The sequence below is a fragment of the Aotus nancymaae genome, unplaced genomic scaffold (genome assembly GCF_030222135.1).
Source record: "Aotus nancymaae isolate 86718 unplaced genomic scaffold, 86718_ANA_hifiasm-v0.15.2.pri h1tg000057l, whole genome shotgun sequence".
NCBI lineage: Eukaryota > Metazoa > Chordata > Mammalia > Primates > Aotidae > Aotus > Aotus nancymaae.
This window is the reverse complement of record NW_026988471.1, coordinates 5,399,985-5,421,431: the sequence shown is the minus strand read 5'-3', so window position 1 is coordinate 5,421,431 and position 21,447 is coordinate 5,399,985.

Here is a 21,447-nt window from a genome sequence, read left to right as displayed (position 1 = left end):
ATAGTTCTTGTATCAACAAAAAAAATAAAGCATTAAAATATAATTTTTTCCATTCTCTGGAAGATGATCATGTTCTATTAACAGAAATTCAGGAATCCTAAATTTTTTATAAAATCGTATTTACATTCTGAGAGCTCCCAATTTGGAATGTGTTTTAAAATTGACACTGTGTTAGCATTTAACTGGAGAAACATATTTTTTCTTAGTGGCCCTCTAAAAACTATATGATACAGTAGGATTTACCTTAAAGTAGAAAAATAATGTAGTATTATTGGCCTTGGTCCGATGCCACCTCTTCTGTGAAGCCTTTTCTACCAGCTGCAGTTCCTTTCAGCACTTCCAAAGCACTTAGCAACTGTATTAGTCCATTCTCATACTGCTAATAAAGACATACCTGAGATTAGATAATTTATAAAAGAAAGAGGTTTAATTGACTGAATTCAGCATGGCTGGGAAGGCTTCAGGAAACTTACAATCATGGTGGAACAGGAAGCAAACAAGTCCTTCTTCATAGGGAGGCAGGAAAAAAAAAGATTGAGAGCTGAGCAAAGGGGGAAGCACCTTATAAAACCATCAGATTTCATGAGAACATACTCACCACCATGAGAACAGCATAAGCAGCCTGAGGGTAACCTCTCCCATGATTCAGTTACCTCCCTCTGAGTCCCTCCCACAACACACGGGGATTATGGGAACTACAATTCAAGATGAGATTTGGTTGGGGAAACAGCCAAACCATATCAGCAACTGATTTATGCTTTGGAGGAAGTGGAGAGAAAGAAGGAGAAAGGGAGGGGGAAAGATGGAAAGAGGGAGTAAAGGCAGAAGGGGAAGTGCATGAATATCTAAACTCTAAAGCATCTTTTTAAACAGCTTTACCCCTAAGCATAATTTCAAATGACTCTGGGAGTTTTCTTTTCCAACTATCAACTCTTGCCTACTGCTTATAACCTTCAGCTAGAATTTTACATTCTTTAACCAGCAGTTAATGCAGAAAAAAAAGGCTAATTTATGAAGTATTCAGTCGTTTGGAACTTGAGACAATGTTTATACTACCTTTTAAAACTATTCTCATTACACACACAAGCAAATTTATGGCCAAATGGAAGACTAAGAAGAAATCACTAATGGCTTGAAAAAACATTTTGCAGAATTTTGGGAACGTTCATTTACATTCATTGTATTTAACTGTTTCTTAAATTAGTTTATTTGATGATACATTATTCATCAAACCAGGTTATGAAGTGTACTTGAATATTTTAAGTATGTGTGTATGTGTATGTATGTATTTGATATACAGTCATAGTCCTCTGTAACTTAGAATTCTCACTAACCCCATACACCTCCATATTCCCAGTGATCCCATGAGGTTTAATGGAAGTTTTGGATTTTTTTTTTGATAGTTAAGCAGTAATAACAAGAGCTAGTATTTACTGAGCACTGACTTCGAGTCAGGTACTGTTCTCAATGCTTCTTCTGTACTATGTCAATCAATGTGAGCTATCCTTGGCCATTTTCTTTTTTTGACTTCCAGTGTTTTTGTTTTTTAATTTTATGTTTCCATAAGTTATTGGGGTAGAGGGGGTATTTGGTTATATGAGTAAGTTCCTTAGTGGAGATATGTGAGAACCTGGTGCATCCATCACCTGAGCAGTACACACTGCACCATGTTTGCTGTCTTTCATCCCTCGCCCCCTTCCCACTCTTCCCCCGAAGTCCCCAGAGTCCACTGTGTCATTCTTATGTCCTCATAGCTTAGATCCCACATATCAGTGAGAATATATGATGTTCGGTTTTCCATTCCTGAGTTACTTCACTTAGAATAACAGTCTCTAATCTCATCCAGGTCATTGCAAATATTGTTAATTAGTGTTTTTATCCACTCATTGATTGATGGGCATTTGGGTTTGTTCCATGATTTTGCTACTGTGAATTGTGCAGCTATAAACATGCTTGTACAAGTATCTTTTTCAAATAATGACTTATTTTCCTCTGGGTAAATACCCAGTAGTGGGACTGCTGAATGAAATGGTAGTTCACTTTTAGTTCTTTAAGGAATGTCCACACTGTTTTCCATAGTGGCTATACTAGTTTACATTCCTGCCAGCAGTGGAGAAGTGTTCCCTGATCGCTACATCCATGCCAACATCTAGTGTTTTTTGATATGGCCATTCTTACAGGAGTAAGGTGGTATTGCACTGTGGTTTTGATTTGCTTTCCCAGATCATTAGTGATGTTGAGCATTTCTTCATATGTGTGTGGCCATTTGTGTATCTTCTTTTGAGAATTGCCTATTCATGTCCTTAGCCCACGTTTTGATGGGATTGATTGTTTTTACTTTTCTTGCTGATTTGATTGAGTTTGTTGTAGATTCTGGACATTATTCCTTTGTCAGTTGCATAGATTGTGAAGATTCTGTCACTCTGTGGTTTGCCTGTTTATTCTGCTGACTGGTCCTTTTGCCGTACAAAAGCTCTTTAGTTTAATTAGGTCTCAGCTATTTATCTTCATTTTTATTGCAATTGCTTTTGGGTTTTTGGTCATGAAATCCTTGCCTAAGCCAATGTCTAGAAGGGTTTTTCCAATGTTATCTTCTAGAATTTTTATCGCTTCAGGTCTTAGCTTTAAGTCCTTAATCCATCTTGAGTTGATTTTTGCATCAGGTGAGAGATGAGGATCCAGTTTTATTCTCTAACATGTGGCTACCAATTATCCCAGCACCATTTGTTGAAAAGGTGTCAAAATGCGGTATACAGTTAGGCTGCTATGAAATACAGCTTTGTGAGGAAAACTGCAAGTTGATAAAAGGGGAACATACTTTTGCAAAAATTGAATATACAGATGGATCTTTACAGCAGGCATTTCACCTTGCTGAATTATTTGTATTTCAACTGTGAATGTCCACTGAAGATGAATGGCTGTCCAGGGCCGAGAGTATGTCATAATGGTAAGTACCTAGTATACAGTGTGTGCTAAATTCATGTAACTTGAAATGAATTAGTCTTTCTAGTCCAATAATCATTTTCAAGTTAGTCTGTTCCAGGACTTAACAAGTTGGTTTGGACCTAAGAATGATACGTGGTGCCTTCTCACCTCCTTTCTTCCTCTAAATCATAGGTCAGCACTAAATCATAGGGATTTTGTGAAACGGCAAGTCCAGGGTGTTTATCTGGCTTTAGGCTGAGCTAAGTCAAAATGTTTAAATGATGTCATATTAGTGCTCTGCTTCCTTCTGTTGCTTGACTGCTGATAAATTCGGCTTTATTTTTGGCTCCCTGAAGGAAAATTTTATCTATCTGTCTTGTCTGTTTGTCTGTCTCATTAGTCTCTTTGGGCTGCTGTAACAGAACACCATTGACTGGGTAGCATATAAACAGCAGCCATTTATTTCTCATGGTTCTGGAGGCTGGGAAATCCAAGGGCAGATTAGGTGCTGGCGAGGGCCCAGTTCCTGGTTTGTAACTAGCGGTCTTCTCACTGTGTCCTCGTTAGCCTGTTGTCTGAAGAGAAACTGGAAGCACTGTTAAGGTGCTGATAAATATTTGCATAATAAACACGAAGCCAAGGTTTAGCAGAGGCTCCCTGGCGTAGAATATTGGTGTCATTACAACTGGATGATACTACTATTGGGGGTTTTGTTTGTTTATGTTTTAAATGTAATGTAGATTTTCCAGAAAACTTAAAATAAAAACAAAGTTTTGCCAAAACAAAGAAAAACATTTTTTAAAACCATCCATTCATGATTTGCTTTAGATCTCATGAAATGGGCACAGTTTGTATATTTGTATTTGAATTCATGTGAGTCTGTAAAATACTTGGTTAAACATTTCCACTGCTCTTTGCTTTTCTGACCTTAATTTTCAATCTCTTTCTCTCCCGTTCTTAATTTCAATCTGCACGACGATTTCATTCCCAAGTTAATGTCCAATTCTAGGTTCTTATGCATAAAATAAAATAAATATTTTTTTACAAATTAACGTCAAAATTCAGGCATTGCCATTGATGTCATCAGAATGGGACTCTGATTTTCTCTCCAGACCCTTCCCTCCCCCACCCATCACGGGGCATCCTGCTTATGAATGCACATTCATATTCTCAGCTGGTGAAATATTGCCACAGCTCAGGTACCCACTGGGCTTTTCTTTGCTTTTGACAGAAGTTATATAGAGTTTATATTTAAAGAAAGAAAAATGAAAGGTTTTCCTGAATTTCTAACAGAAAACGTTGAGCTTTTTTAATGTTCCTCTCACCCTGGAGCTTCTTATAGAGGAGACTAGTGATATCCTTTGCAAACAAAGGAGGCTTTTGGTGGTGCTCTTAATATGAAGGTCAAGGTTTTATTTATATTCACATTCAATTCAGAAAGAATAAAAAATCAATACAGATATGAAGCTGATACACATTGTCCACAAGCCCTGCTATTTTTAAATGTGACACAAAAAGACACATGCAAAGGGACACTTCTGCAGAGGATTTGGCTCAGACACGCATATGAAACGCCATACTTTGCCACCAGTCCTCAAACATAGAATCTGTTCTATTCACACTTCACCACTTCTGATACACTTCAATTTATTGATTGTTTTCTCTGGTGAATGCATTAAATTAACAGTATTAGAAATAGAGGGACTTCTAATACCGCTTCTTTTTTTTAGGCATTTCCTTGTTACAGAGGGCAGAGGGTTTATGCTATGTGTATTTAATGAGACTTAGAGTTGCAACGGATCAGGAATGCTCATGGTTGAGAGAGCCAATGATAATGCCTAGCAGTGGTAGATTTTGGCTGTAATAGCAATGGCAAAAAAAGGCCAAGGCCCTTTCGCTGGTCGCCTGTTCCTTTCCAATGACATCTTTCAGACTATACCTGCACGGTACATTAAGCATATTGAAAATGAGACAGAATCCCTCAACCAGACAGAATTCTTCATCCTCTTTTTATCCTTGGATTTTCACTACTACAAAGAAATCTTAAGGATATGGTAAGAATTTTCTGTATGTCTGTGGATTTGCCTTTTTCCTCTCTTTCTGCCACTAACCTCAAAGTAACATTACTGAAATTGGATGTACTTCACACACAAAGCCGTGAGTACACGTGCAGGGTGTGCCTACGTCATCAGATATTTTGGCTGTTTTTTTCTGAAATTGCATTGTTTTATGCACTAATTTTTAATTGACAAATTTACTGATTTTAATTTGTGGTATACATGATGTTTTGACACATGCATACATTGTGGAGTGGCTAAATCAACCTCATTAACATATTCATTACCTCAAATGCTTATCCTGCTGTGGTAAGAACACAGAAGCGAGTCTCAGCAATTTTCATGTATACAACACATTATTATTAACTACAGTCACCATGTTGTACAATGAATGTCTTGAAATTATACGTCTTGTGTAACCGAAATTCCGTGTCCTTTGACCAACATCTCCCAGTCTACTTCCCCAGCTTCTGTCCCTTGTTGAAATAGTATTTACACTGCTAGGATAGGGGTGTGTGTGTGTGTATGTGTGTTGGGATGTGTATAAATATAGAAAAGAGTAGGAAATGAAGTTATTTGCCATCTTTGTAGCTGTTCAAAACAAAAGCTGTTTTTGTGATTTGTTGAGGTCAAAAATACAAATCGATCTTGGCAGAGGTATCTCACCCTCGCCCAGGGCAACACTGGTCAGCTGCAAGAGGGAAAGGGAAAAACTTCCTTTTTCCGCAGGAAGGAACCAGTGGGCGCAGGAGAACAGGTCTCTCCTGACTCCCCTCTCTCTGTGAGATCATTGCCAGGCCCTAGCAGTCGGTGCAAGAGGCAGCTGAGCCCTGCAGAGCAGCTCAGAGGACCCTGGGCTCCCCTGGCAGGCTCCCGGGCAGCCAGACGGGTCAAGTTCAGAGAATGTTCACACAAATACTTGGAAAACAAGAATCAAGGTCCTTTATACGCAGTAATCCCCAGTGGGAAATAAGCCGGAATCTGAGCAGAAGGTAATAAGATAAAGGAAGCCCCCTAATCGTCCACACTTACTGGCACAGATATGAATTGTGGAATTGTGGTTCCTGGGCTTCTGACCGCTGGATAGCTGCTTCTGCTGTGGATGTTATCAGAGCCAGAGGCTTGGCCTATTGAAGGCACTGTGCAAGGATGAGGATGGATGGAATAAAAACTCAAGACACTGTCAAAACCATTAAGGTTTATGAGCACATTTTAATCTAATACATATTAAAATAATTATATTCTTACATTTTATTTCATTATCAATTAAGCTTATTTTTTTCTTATTGTAAAAATAAATAATAGAAATTGTGGACACTATTTTAACAAAGAAAACTTTAGATTTTATAATCAGAAAAAGACTGAAAACATTTTGGTATCGCTACATGCAGTCCCTCTGTCTCTCCCGTATTAACAGATACCTGATCTTTAGCTCCTGCTGAATGCACCGTTTTTGTGCCACGCATGCTTTACACAGCATTATATTGTGAACGATTTTTAGTTTACAAATTGTTAATGAACATTGTATTCAGAGACTGTGTACTATGGCACCCATTGGCCACAGATACTTTTTAAAATCATTATTTTTTAACTGAAATATTAAATTTTTAAGATATCTCCAAAAAAATCAATATTTTAAGACTTTGAACGTAAAATTCTAACTTACTCCTACAACAGTTTTCTAGTTTATACTTCTGCCCGCAGAATGCCATCCTCCACCTAATCTCCAGCATGCTGATATTTTATTACTATTATTTGTTTTTAATTGAGAAATAAAAATGTGTAAATTTATCACACACAACGTGAGGTTTTGATACTTGTGCACAGTGTAGAATGGCTAAATCAAGCTAATTGATATAAGCCTTACACCCTATGCTTACTTTTTGTGATTAAAACAGTTAAAATCTACTCCTTTGCCAATTTTCAACTACGGCCACTGTGTCATACAATAGATCTCTAGAACTTACTCCTCTTATCTAACTTAAATTTTGTGTACTTTAATACGAATCTCCCAATCCCTGCCCTGGCCACAACTCTCTCCTTCTGTGAACTTCTCTATTTTTCTAGAGACAAGGTCTCACGATGTTACCCAGGCTGGTCTCAAAGTCCTTGCTTCCGTCGATCCCCTTGGCTCAGCCTCCCAAAGCGCTGCTGGGATTCCAGGCGTGAACCACAGCAACTGGGCTGGATTTCTTACTTTTGATATGTGAGAAAATATATTTGAAGCTATGTATATGAGTAAGAAACACACTTCATGTTTCCACAAACTTTCTACAAATCTGTGAAAGAAAGTAAATTTTATTTACATATATTTATATAAGTACATACCATAAACTTATACCACAAACTTTTTTTACCTGTTAACTTTATTTTTGGAGAAAATTTAGCAACATATGGTTTTACAGCTATGTAGACCTTATACATCATTAAATTTGAAGCCTATCATCATAATTTTCCAGTTTACAACTGTGGAAAAATTACTCCACCTCTCTGCACCCCAGTTTGTTTATCTGCATAACAGTGGTTGGATACGGATGTTGGGAATGACTAAATGAGTTACCTGTGGAAAGGGCCTCATGGTAAATAAGGACCATTTATAGTCCCACAAATCAGAAAACCGAGGACCTAAGAGGCTAAATAATTTTGTTAGGAAAATGTAATCCAGAAATGGATATTATTCTGACTTATATCCTGGTGATTTCTATATTTCACTGCATAAAACATCTAGTAGACCAAAGCATAGTTTATCTAAGTAACACACCTCAAAGCTAATACTGATAAGGAAAATTTGACTTAGATCTTACAATTTCAGGCCTTTGTTTGCAGATCACATAGTCCTATGGGGAAGGTGCTTAGTTTTGTGTTTTTTGTTTGGCTGGTTGGCTGGTTCCATGTTTTTTTCTCCCTGTTAGGCTTAGGAGATGCTTAGCTAGGAATGCATTTCTGGAAAATAGTAACTAGACCTGCAGTATGACCCCAATGGCCCAGAGTAGGAACCTGCACCGTCAAGTGCTGTGTTTGCTCTTCTCGGGGGTCAGAGTTGGTTGTTCCTGAAAAATACACAACAATCTCAGGCAACTGACTCTTGTCTATGATTCAAGATCCCTCCTTTGCCTCCAGGCTCTGCAAATACATATTGTTTATGTGACAGAAACACAAAAACTGGGGGGAAAAGAAAAATTACAAGTCTGTATAGAATAAGCCACATCTTGTTAACTCTCATAGAATATGCTTTCATCTCCTTTGTGGGCTCTCACAGTTGAAATTTTGTATTATCAATGTAATTACTTGATTAATGATTCTCCAGTCTACAAACTCTATGAACACAGTAACCATGATTCTTAAAGTCATCATTTACTAGTGATTTTCAGTGTCTACCCCTCCATCAGAAACAGTATAAGAATTAATAAGCAATGGCATAGAAGTATTTGTTTGTTTATTAAGTACATTGTAAGTGCCTGGAGAGCAAAGGCCATTTTGTACTTCTGTGCATTTCCTTGAACAATATTAGGACAATAGAAAGGACAAGACTTGTGTGTGGCTGAATCTGGCATTGAAACTCTGCTCCTCCATTTACTGACTGTCATGGAAAGATACCTAATCTTTTGTAGTTTTAATATTTTCATCCTTAAAAATGAGTTATTGATGATGATGATGTGGTGGTGGTGGTGGTAATGATGATAAGAACAACCCCAAAATTTTTTCTGAGAATTAAATGACTCTGCAAAATTATTTAGCCCACCGTGTAGACACCCAACAAATGTTACTTTACTTTTTCTTACATGGGGCTTGGCTTATTTCTAATCCTGTGGACTCAGGAGGTGCTGAAATACTAGCAGACTGATGCACCAGGATGCATGAGTCAGAGACATTGCAGTACCGGCCACCTCTCATATTCTTCTCCTCCTGATGTCATTACATTTTCCACTATTTCTTGCAGTTCAGAGGCTGCACGACCACATGATGATGACAGGACATACATGTGTCCAGAGCAGTCCTTATTCATGCCTGTAATCCTGGCATTATTATGAGCATGGTGCCTTTTAGCTCTCAGATGTATCCCAGTTTGGATGATAATTATATGATCACTCTAGATAGACAATCATTCTCAGTCCAGGCTGTAAACCTTCCCATACTTCTTCCCACTCTTTCTCTTTCCCCAACTACAGGCCAAGTCCAGTGGATCCTGTGGGGAAGCCTGACTCCCAGGGGATGTGGAAGCAACCCTAGGTCCATGGGTGAATGTGGAGCAGCCACTCTCCCCAACCCAACTTTTTATGGACTCTATATAAAGTGAGAAATAAATAAAACTGCTTTTTGTTGAGCTTGTGAAATTGGGGGATTACTGGTGACAGCAGCTAGCCCATGTTGATTCATTAGACATGTCAAAGTATAAGAAAACACAGAAAATATATGAGAACTAATGGACAAATAAAATATTAAAATTTCAATAAAGTTGACTCGTCCACAAAAGAAGTTCAAGGAAGAAACACAGAAATAATACACACACATGCATACTTTAATTTGGTTTATTTTTAAATTTATTAATGTGTCTTTCTCAATTTTATGAAGAACAATTATTCCAACTATACATATTCAGTAAATAATTGCATATGCTTTAAAAACCTCATTTGATCTTAAATTTCACAGTTTCTCTCAATACTCTTTTGTAAGCTTGATAATGAAGATTTATAGTTATCCTTTTAGTCTGTTTTAACTTTGCAAAAAAATTTATTTCAAGCTGATACAAAGAATGTCCAATGGTGTTGATGCCATCTTTGCTAGCCAACAGTAAGATTTCTGTAGCAAATGTCTATGAAACTAAAGTGCTTTCCAAAATTCTATAAAATTCAATGAATAAAATTTGTACATATAACCTTATATAAAAAGATACACCTTCAACTAGACTTTTAGCTTACACAGAATAGTTAAAAGCTGTGTTTTGAAGATTTCATTCCCAACATTTATCACTATGACTTTGCAATGTTGGTAAAACTAGTTAGTGGGTCACATCAAAGTGTCTTTATTGTCCAGCCTCTTTTCCTAGATCTCTTTCCAGAGAATTGGCTTGCTAAGATCACACAGTCAGTCTTTACCGGAGTCAGGGCGGGAACCTGTGGTCTTACTGAATTCCTGACTTGGGCGCTTGTCCTTCATCCTCCACACCTCTCTAAGTAAGCTCATGCTTTATGGTACACAACACTTTGCTTGTTGAAAAGCACTTATTTACTTACTGCTTCTTCTATCATCTCAACAATGCTGCAGCACAAGTAGAACAGGCGTTTGTGATGGTTAATTTCATGTGAAACAGTATTTCTGGTTGTGTCTGTGACGGTGCCTCCAGCAGAGATGAGCATTGTAACTCAGCGAACTGAGTAAAGCAGGTGGCCCTCTTCAGTGTGTGTGGCATCATCTAATCCATTGAGGACCTGAATAGAATAGAAAGGCAGAGAAAGAGTGACTTTGCTCCCTTTGCTTAAGCTGAGACATTCATCTACTCCTGGTCTGGAATGTCTGTCCCCCTTATTCTCAGGTCTTCAGACTCAAACTAAATTCACCATCCATTTCCTGGCTCTCCAGCAAGCTTGGACACAGCAGATTATGGCACTTCACCTCCATGTGAGCCAATCCCTATAACAGATCTCATTTATATATAAAATCTCTTGTTGGTTCTGTTTCTCTAGAGAATCCTGACTAATACAGTATAATTACCTCAACTTCTACAGATAAAACTAAGACAGCTGGCCATGTGACACCCTCGAGACACCTGAGGATGGCTTCTAAAGTCCAAGCTACGTAACTCCTCCTCTGTGCCTCACTGCCCCCTCCCCTACATGCAGCCCCGTGTGCCTTCCAGCCCAAATTTCATCCATTGATTCTAAAATGACACGTTAAACATCAACCAGTGAGGGCAGTAATGCTCAGGGTAATGCTTTTAAGTGGGAGTGGGACTTCAAAGACCAATTCTTTTAGTTAAACTTCTCAATTCTTCTAATCCAAAATTTTATAACATTGCTGAGACCCTTTCCTCAATGGAGGCTCTGGCTGTTTTGTTATGTAAACTGGAAGCAGAGACTTTTCTTTGAATCAATTAATGATGATGAAGGGTCCCCTGATATAGACTAAGCCTCTGAGATGGATTAGGGGATGTGAGTGGAAAATTCCCTCATGCCTCCCGTGATTGTTAGAAAATGTAGACATGTTCTTCTCATGCTGCCCTCTTCACCCCCTCAGCTTATTAAAATTAATGACTAAGTGGGTCTGATGGTGGGTTGACCCACATCTTTGCGAGATGTACGGACCATGTTTTCTACTGTGCTTCTGATCATAATTCTTCAGTTAAAGAATTCATAGTAAAATTACAGAAGCAATAGTATTATTGTTTCCTTTAGCTATTATGAAGGAGGAAGAGATTTACATAAACACAGTAAAAGGTCAAGGGAAAGGTTATCAGTTATTTTAATTGAAGAAAAATTATATGGTTTATTGAAAACACTGAAAATAACAAAAAGTAGATTAATTATCAGCTACTAGATTGACAAATGTTAATATCAAATAAATGTGTAAACCCATCACAATCATGCAGACAATTTAGTTTCCAAAAGTCAAGATCCAAAACGGTATATTTGAAATTTTAGCAGTTGGAAGCCATAAAAAAGAATAAATATTTTATTTTAGGGGTCACATGAAGGGGGTAAAATCAGAAAAAATGAGAAATATTGGATGATTATTAGGTGCATAAAGAAGAGAGTTAGACTTTGTCTAAGATCTAGGATCTCGGTAGACGGTGCCAGAAGCAGTCACACCTCCTTGGCCCTGAGATGAGGGTCACATGTGATAAAACATGAAAGTCCTGTGAATATGAGGCTGAAAGGTGAATGCTACACAAATGGGAATTATTCAGATTAACATAATCAGAACCTCAATTTAAGGATGTACTTTTAAAATCTTGTGTTGTTAACTTGTTGGGAATTTTCAGAATTTTATTTTATTTTACTTTTATTTATTTTTTATTTTTGATATGGAGTTTTGCTCTTGTCGCCCAGGCTGGAGTGCATTGGTGCAATCTTGGCTCATTGAAACCTCCACCTCCTGGGTTCAAATGATTTTTCTGTGTCAGCCTTCTGAGTAGCTGGGAATACAGGCACCTGCCACCATGCCTGGCTGATTTTTACATTTTTAGGAGGGACGAGGTTTTGCCATATTGGTCAGGCTGGTCTTGAACTTCTGACCTTAGATGATCTACCCGTCTTGCCCTCCCAAAGTACTAGGATTACAGGAGTGAGCCACCGCGCCCAGCACATTTTCAGAATTTTAGAACCAATCTTTGTAATCAAGATACATAATTTTCTGTAAGTGGAGCATTATGATGAGAAATTATTACTGGTACCACAGGGGCTTTCTGTTTTCTAAGTCATTCTGGGCCTAGCCTTACACTGGAGATGGAAAGTGAAGCAGCTATTCTTTGTTTACTTTTTATTGATACGTTTATTTCATTCATTTTTAAAAATTTTTAAGTATTATAGGCACGTAATAGCTGTATGCACTTACGGGGTATATGTGATGCTTTGATGTAGTCACACAGTGAGTAATGTAATAATCACAGGATAATTGGTGTATCCATCGTTTCCAGCACTTAGCATTTGTTTGTGTTAGAAACATTCCAATTTTATTCTAAGTTATTTTAAAATATACAATAAATATCTTGAATTTAAACTTATTTCTGTACCCTTTAAATATGATTGTGTATCTCGTTGGCCTTCTTGGTCTGAGTAGACGATAACTATGTGACATATATTTACCTGCTTCTGTGTAGTGCAGAAATCAGTAATTTTAATGGGAAGAAGGGAAGAAAAGGAAGAGAGAAAGAAAGAAGAGAGAGAGAAAGAAAGAGAGAGGGAGGGAGGGAGAAAGGAGAAGAGAAAGGAAAGGAAAAGAAAAGAAAGGAAGAAAAGAAAAAAGGAGGGAAGAATAGAGGGAGGAAAAGAAGAAAGAAAAGAGGGAACTAGCTAGAAAGGGAGAGGAAGAGGGCAAGGAGGGGCTTTCTAAGAAACAGGCATGTTAAAGCAATAAATTGAGAACTCCTGTTTAGTAGCAGGTCAGATTGCCTTCGCCTGTTACTGTTCTATAACTTTTCAGAATAAAAGACAATGTGGACAAACCTTGTACAGTACAGCGAGCTGTCAGTTGAATGTTTGGACTGTCTTCCAGAAGTTGGAGTTTGGTCAAATCCTCCCTGATACTTCTGTTACTCTATACTTTGTTCATTTTAATTCCCCTTGCCACCAATACACATGAGAATTTCTGTAAGCTACAGAAAGCCTCCAGTGCTTCTCAGTAAGACACATCTGTTAAAGTTCTCAGGAAAAATGCTGACTGCTATTACGAATATTCCATGGGAAAATGTTTTTATTAAGATATGATTTCGGTGAAGAGGGTACTTTAATCACCTGCCAGGGTAACATCTGTGTAAATGTCCTGTCTCAATTCATTATATTCCACAGTTCTCCTTTTTAAAAGTTATTTTTTAAAAACTTTTGTTTTCAACCAGTTTTAGATTCACAGAAGAACGGCAATGCCAATGCAGAGAGTTTCCATACACCCTGTAACCAGTTTCGACTATACTCCACATCAATCATGGTACACTTGTTATTAATGAACCAAAACTGACACATCATTATTAACCAAAATCCATTCTTATTCTGCCCGCCTTAATTTTTGCCTAATATCTTTTTTCTGTCTCAGTAGCCTATGCAGGATAGCATATTACATTTAATCCTCATGTCTCCTTACGCACCTCTTGTCTTTCAGGTTCTCAGAATTTTCTTGTTTTTGATGACCCCGACAGTTTTGAGGAGGGTTAGATAGGCATTTTGAAGAATGTCCCGCACTTGGGATTTGTCTGATAAGTCTATATAGTGATTAGATTGTGATTTCTTTTTGTTCAGAAGACCATGGAGGTGAAGTGCCATCTTTATCACATCATATCAAGGGTACATCCCACTAACATTACTTTTCAAGGATGATGCTTGAGCTTGATCACCTGGTTGAAGTGGTGTTTGTCAGCTTTCTCACCTGTAAGCTTGCCCCACCCTTTCCTTTAGACAGAAATGATCCATGCTGAAGAAATAGAAGCTGTGCTCCACTGCATGTAGAGCGGACACCCTATGGTAATTATTTGAAATTCTTCTGCATGGGAAATTCATCATTTCTTTCCCATTTGGGTGCTTATTTATGATATTCTAAACTAATAAGTATTAATCTTTCACTTGGGGTTATAATTAAATTCTACTTAATTTATTTTGGTGCTCAAATTGTTTCAGCTTTGGTAATAGTGATCTTTCAGTTGGCTCTTGTAGCCCCTTGACATACCCCTACTTATTATTGTGTGTGTGTATGTGTGTGTGCACCTCGTCACTTGCTGACACTATCAGATTCTTCAGAATATCATATATTTCCTGCCATACTCCTAGAATTAGGCATTTCTCCAAACGTCCCTGTTCCCTTTATTGAACAATGGTATCAGAAACCAAGCTCTGGGTGCTAGGTATACTTAGGATGTCATTGATTCTAGGTCTTCTCAGTTGGCAGAGAAATGAAATACAATTTTCCCTCAATGTTCTAGAGGGATTGGTTCCAGGAACCCCTAGTATTTTCACAAGAGGCATTTCTGAACTCTTCCATTCTCACACTATCTTTATTTAGTTTTGGTATTAGGGAATGTTGGATTCATAAAATGAGTTGGAAAGTGCTTTATCTGCTTTGAAACATATTGTGAACAATTGGTATCATTCTTTTTAAAGTATTTAGTAGAATTCACCAGGAAAACCCTCGGGCTGAGCACTTTCCTTGGGGGAAAATTATTACTTATTAATTCAATTGCTTTAATAGAGCTATCGGTCTATTCAGATGATCTATTTCTCCTTGTGTAAATTTTGGTGCTTGGTATCCTTCAAGGAATTAGTTCATTTCTTCTAAATTATAAAATTTGCTGATGTTTAGTTGTTCACAGTATGATTATAATTTGATACCATATGATTCGTAGTAATCACGCCTCTTTCATTTGTGCTACGGGGAATTTGTGTCTTCTATTTTCTTTTCTTGATTAGCCAGGTTATAGAACAACCAATTTCATTATTTTTTTTTTCAGGGAGTAGGCTTCGAGTTGCATTTATTTTCTTGTTGTTCTCATGTTATCCATGGCACAGTTTCATCAAATTCACTGTTGATTTATGCTCTAATTTTCTTTTCTTTTGTTTGCTTTGGGCTTAAATTTTTTAAAATCTTAGTTACCTAAGGTAGAAGGGTACTTTGATAATTTTACATTTTTCTGCTTTTCTAATATATAAATTTAAAAACATAAATATCACACTGGGTACAGCTTTTGTGCATCACACAAATTTTGATGTTTTATTATCATTTTCTTTTTTAAAATATTCGAAACTTTTTTGTTATTAATAAGTATGCTGTCTAATCTCCAAGTATTTTGGAATTTGCCAGTTACCTCTCTGTTTTGATTTCTAGTTTAATTCCAGTTTGTTCTGAGAACATACTTTGTTTAACTCCTATGCTTTTAAATTTGTTAAAGTGTGTTTCATGATTCAGAATTTGGTATATTTTGGTGACCATTTTGTGCAAGCTTGAGAAAAACGTGCATTCTGTTGAATGAAGTATTTCATAAACATCAATTATATCAAGTTGATTGATAGTGCTACTCAGTTTAACTATATTCTTAACAGGTCAACTACTAAAAGAAGCTTTTTGAAATCATCTCAAACTTAAAGAGTGGATTTGTCTATATTTTTCTTGTAGTTGTATTAGTTTTTACCTCATATAGTTTGATTCTCTGTTGTTAGTTTTATGCACATTAAGAATTGTAACGTTTTCTTGGAGAATATATATCTCTTCATTTTTAAATCCTTTTTATTCATCATCATTTTTCTTGTACTGACATCTGATTTGTGTGTAATTAATGTAAGTACTCCAGCTTACTTTTGATTCATTTTAGCACAGTATATCTTTCTCCACCTTTTCACTTTTATGATTAGTTTTTATGTTAAAAATAGATTTCTTGAAGACAACTATAGTTGGGTCCTGTTTCCATCTTTGATGATTCTTTTAATTGATGCATTTACACAATTTACATTTATACAGATTATTGATATAGATTAATAACTGCAATTTTATATCTTTCTATTTCTTATACTTTTTATCTTGTATCATCTTTTTCGACTTCTATGATTTTTAGTAGAGCATTTTATGATGCCATTTTTTCTTCTTTCTTAGTATAACAATTATTCTTTTTAAAAATGCTTTCAGTTGTTGTCTTAGAGTTTACATATATATTTTCTACTAATCTAAGTACACCTTTAAATAACACTATAACACTTCACGTGATGTGCAGGTACCTTGTAACTGAGTCATTCCAATGTTTTCTGATGTCCTGATTCCATTTGTCTCAGTCTTTTCACTAATATATATGGTATAATCACCCAAAATGTGTTTAAATTTATCACTTCAAAAATCAGTTATACCATTTTTATAATTATGGCTATTATTAATACTTTGTCTTTTAACTTTTGTTCGGGAATCAAAATTGATTTACATACCACCATGACAGTATTATAGCATTTTTATTTGTTAAATTATTTACCTTTGCCAGTGAGTTTTATACTTCCATATGTTTTCATGGCGCTGTTCATTTTCCTTTTGGTTCAAGTTGAAGAACTGCCTTTAGATTTTTTTGGGAGGCTCGTCTAGTGGTGCTGAACTCCTGGTTTTGTTTGTCTGGCAATGTATTTACCTCCTTCTTTTATTAACAAAAGCTGTGCTGGGTAAATTGTTCTTGGTTGACAGGATTTCCTTTTGTTTTATTTTTTAATCTTTTAGGATTTTTAATGTACTACTCACTCCTGGCCTGCTAGATTTCTGTTTGCAAATCTGCTAATTATCTTATGAAGCTTCCCTTGTATGTGAACTTGCATTTCTCTTACCACTTTCAAAATTCTCTTGCTTTTCTCCTGGCACTTTCGAAATTCTCCATAAATACTACAATACACATACATATAATTATATTAGCACCTATGTACACATATGTACAACATATACATATGTTTGTGAATATACACATATGTATACAGGATGTTTGTACATATGTATACATATGTATACTACATAATTATATGTATGTATATTATAATATGTATGTACATAATTATATATGTGTATAATGTACATAGTATACTATTTTTTGGTGAAGTCTTCTTTGCATTGAACCTTTTGGGGACCTCTGAGCTTCATATCTCTTGCTGAGTTTGGAAACTTTTCTCTCATCATTTACTTAAAAAACTTTTCAACCTCTTCCTCTCTTCTCCTTCTAGGATTCCCATAATGCATATATTTGTTTGTTTAATATTCGCTCATTAATCGCTTAACTTTTTTTAATGTTTTACTTTTTTTCTCCTGTAACTGTAGAATTCCAAATGACCTGTCTTCATATTTGCTGATTCTTTCTTCTGCTTGATCAAATCTGCTGTTGAAATCATGTACTGAATTTTTCAGTTTAGTTACTGTATCCTTCAGCCTCAGAATTTCTGTTAGTATTATTGTATAGTTGCTATCTCTTTTGTTGATGATATTCTTATTTTGTCCATGCACCATTTTTCTGATTTCAGTAATTGTCTATATGTATTGTCCTGTAACTCAGTAATTTTTAATGCACTTATTTTGAATTCATTGTCAAGGAACTCATAAGTTTTTATTTCTTAGGTTGATTATGGTAGATATATTTTCTCCTTTGATTGAGCCTTTAGTCACACTTGTAGCTTTTGTTTTCACATGGTTTTTGATGTAAAGGTTTGTAAATTTTAATGTATCATTTTTTCACAGTGGGGATTCTGTGTGGGGCTCCAATTCCACATTTTCCCTATGCACTGCCCTGGTAGAGGTTCTCCATCAGGACTCACCCCTGTAGCAGACTTCTGCCTGAACATTCAGGAACTTCCATATACTCTTTGAAATCAAGGCAGAATCTTCCAAACCTCAGCTCTGGCCCTCTACACACTCAAAGGCTTAACGCTATATGGAAGTCACCAGGGCTTATGGCTTGCATCCTCTGCAGCAGTGACCTGAGTCTTATCAGGGGCTGTTTTAGCCACAGCTGGAGCTGGAGTGGCTGGGATGCAGGGAACAGTGTCCTGAGGTTGCAGGGCAGCAGGGCTCTGGACCCAGCCCACAAAACCATTCTTTCCTCCTAAGTCTCTTGGCCCATGCTGGGAGGGGCTACCACAAAAGTCTCTGAAATGTTTTTGAGGCATTTTCCCTATTGTCTTGGATATTAATATTAGACTCCTCTTTATTTGAGCAAATTTATGCAGCCAGCTTGTATTCCTCCCTAAAAAAATGGGTTTTTCTTTTCTATCACATGTCTGGGTTGCAAATTTTTCAAACTTCTACTTTCTGATTCACTTTTAAATATAAGTTCCAGTTCTAGGTCATTTCTTTGGTCACACATATAATCATAGGCTGCTAGAAGCAGCCAGGTGGCTATAGAACGTTTTGCTGCTTAGAAATTTCTTTCACCAGATACCCTAAATAAGCACTCTCAAATTCAAAGTTCCACAGATCTCTAGGGCAGAGGCATAATGCCTACAATATCTTTGCTAATACATAGCAAAAGTGACCTTTTCTCTAGTTCCCAGTAAATTTCTAATCTCCATCTGAGATCTCCTCAGCCTGGACTTCATTGTCTTCGTCACTGTCAGCATTTTGATCATAATTAAAAGGTCTATAGGAAGTTCAAAACTTTTTCTCATCTTTCATCTTCTTCTGAGGCCTCCAAAATTTTCTAACACCTGACCATTACCTAGTTCCAAAGTTGCTTTCACATTTCCAGGAATCTTTATAGCAAAGCTCCAATTCTGGTACTGATTTTCTGTATTAGTCTGTTCTCACATTGCTATGAAGAACTACCTGAACCTGGTAATTTATAAAGAAGAGAGGTTTAATAGGCTCATAGTTTTCCAGGCTATACAGAAGCATGTCTGAGATGGCCTTAGGAATCTTTTATGTTGGAAGACAAAGGGGAAGCAGGCACATCTGACGTAGCCAGAGAAGAAGGAAGAGAGAATGATGCAGGAAGTGTTAGATACTTTTAAACAATTGGATTTCATGAGAACTCACTCTCTATCATGAGAATATCAAGGGGTTCAAATTGGCTCACATGATTCAATCACCTCCCACTAGGCCCCTTCTCCAACAATGAGGATTACAATTCAACATGAGATTTGGTTGGGGACACAAATTCAAATCATATCATGTTATATTTTCTTTAGATAACCATTCGTCTTATAAATTACTGAATAGATCATGCTTTCTCCACTAATTGGCAATATTAACTCAATCATATTACAAATTTCCATATACTTGAGACCAGTTCATGATAATTCACACTGGAAATAAATTAGATTTTTCTCACTTACTAGGACTTACTATATAGAACAACTTGTTTTAAATTTTATTTTCATATATAATCAGAAATATATATTACATCAGAACAATAGATTTTTAACAATTTAATGTCTGATGAATTGAATGCAACTATATTATCTAAAAAATATAAGCTATTTTATCATGATGAACTTTCAATAGGGCAAATATCACAGAAAGAAAAATTGATCAAAACTCATTGAGGTGTCATTTTACTTTTGAAGTCTGAAAAGATCACTGCTCACTATGGATTTATTTTTTATTTTATATTGAAACTTTTTCCAAATGAGTGGTGTTCTCCACGAAGTAACCTGAGAACTAGTAATAATGACAAGAATGACTGTAAGACAATATCTTACATTTCTTGTTACAGAGAAAAAAAGGAAGGAAAGGAGGAAAAAATAAAGAGCAAAGATAGAGGAAGAGACATAAAAAAGAAGTGACTTAAATAAAGTTGTCTTTGTACTTTTATATTTGTAGCTTTTATAAAATTAAAATATGTAGAAAAAGACATTTGACCTCTTTAAGTACCCTCAAAGGCAAAATTTACCAGTGGTAGCCCATTTCTGGACAGTCAAGAAGAGAGAGTGAGAAGTCAGAGCACAGGAGCAACTCCTTGATGTCCTTTCACGTCATACAGCCTTATCACCATAATGGAGAAAGACATATTGGAACAGATGTAACCTAGGCTGGAGGAAAAACACCTTCTCTGAACTTAAAAATCTTTTCTAAGTTTTACTTCTTACCCTTTGCTGAAAAATAGTGTATTATTTTGTTGCCTTTTTATAGTTAGGGTTGTATGTAACCTACCTAGTGAGAATGTGAGAATGTCTCCCTGATAGGTGCCTCACTTCATGCCAGCTAAACTTAAAATAAGCCTGTCTAATAAGCCAAAAACAAACAAACAAAAAACAAATTGGCAACACTGATCACATAAAATAAATTCTTAAGACTTAGTATAGTTACCGGGACAACTGATTCAACAACATATACAACCAGGTTCGTTATTGAGTGATGATACCATGAAATACAGTAATATGAAAAAATGAATGAATTAGAAGCCAGAGAGGTAACCAGATACAACAGTGGTATCTGGCAAACCATAGGTAACAGGAGCATTTATACTGATTCCTTGTTAAGTAAAAGGAATGAATGTACTAATAACATTCATACAGAGTGATGAGCAAGAACTACTGAGATGGCACATGGAGGTATTCTGAGGGTAGTGACACAGCAAATATTTATGCCCCTGTATGCAAACCAGCAAGAAATGAACATGAAATTCAAGGGGGTGTATAAGTGGAGGGCTAGAGAATCTATCACATAAGGTTAATATAAGATCAAATTGTATAGCTGGGCTAATTAAATTCATTTGGAAAACACACAGAAAAACATTCTGAAAACACAAGACAAATATTTAGAAAATGGAAGACTTCTTAGCCTAATACCTATTTAGTAATTAAACTCCACCGATATATCACAGTGATCAGTATATGCCCAAATGATTCATACCTATTATTCTTGTCTCCAGTATGGTAGTGCCTTGGAATGGGAGAAAAAATAAAGAAAGAATAAAAATCTAACTTGTGGTAAAATTAATTTTCCAAACAGCCTTGCATGGTAGACTTACTTGCAAGAGACCAGCATTGTTGTTAAAAAACGGGAATGCCAGCTTCCCTTACACAACACTTATTATATTTGACAAAGGTTTGCTCTTCTAGACATCCTCCCATGATGAACAGATTTTAGGAGGTTGATGTTGCAGAAATCCTGAATAGTCTGTCTAAGTTCCTTTATGTTTCTGGCACAAATTCAATTCTGAGATTCCTAGTTTGGTCTTCATTTTTATTTTTGACACTTACTAATCCAGGAGTTCCTAAAACATAATTTTATTATATCCCTAAAATATATGTAAAATAGTCATCTATAACCTAAAACATACTAAAAATGAGTATTTGTAGAAACTCAGGTACATGAA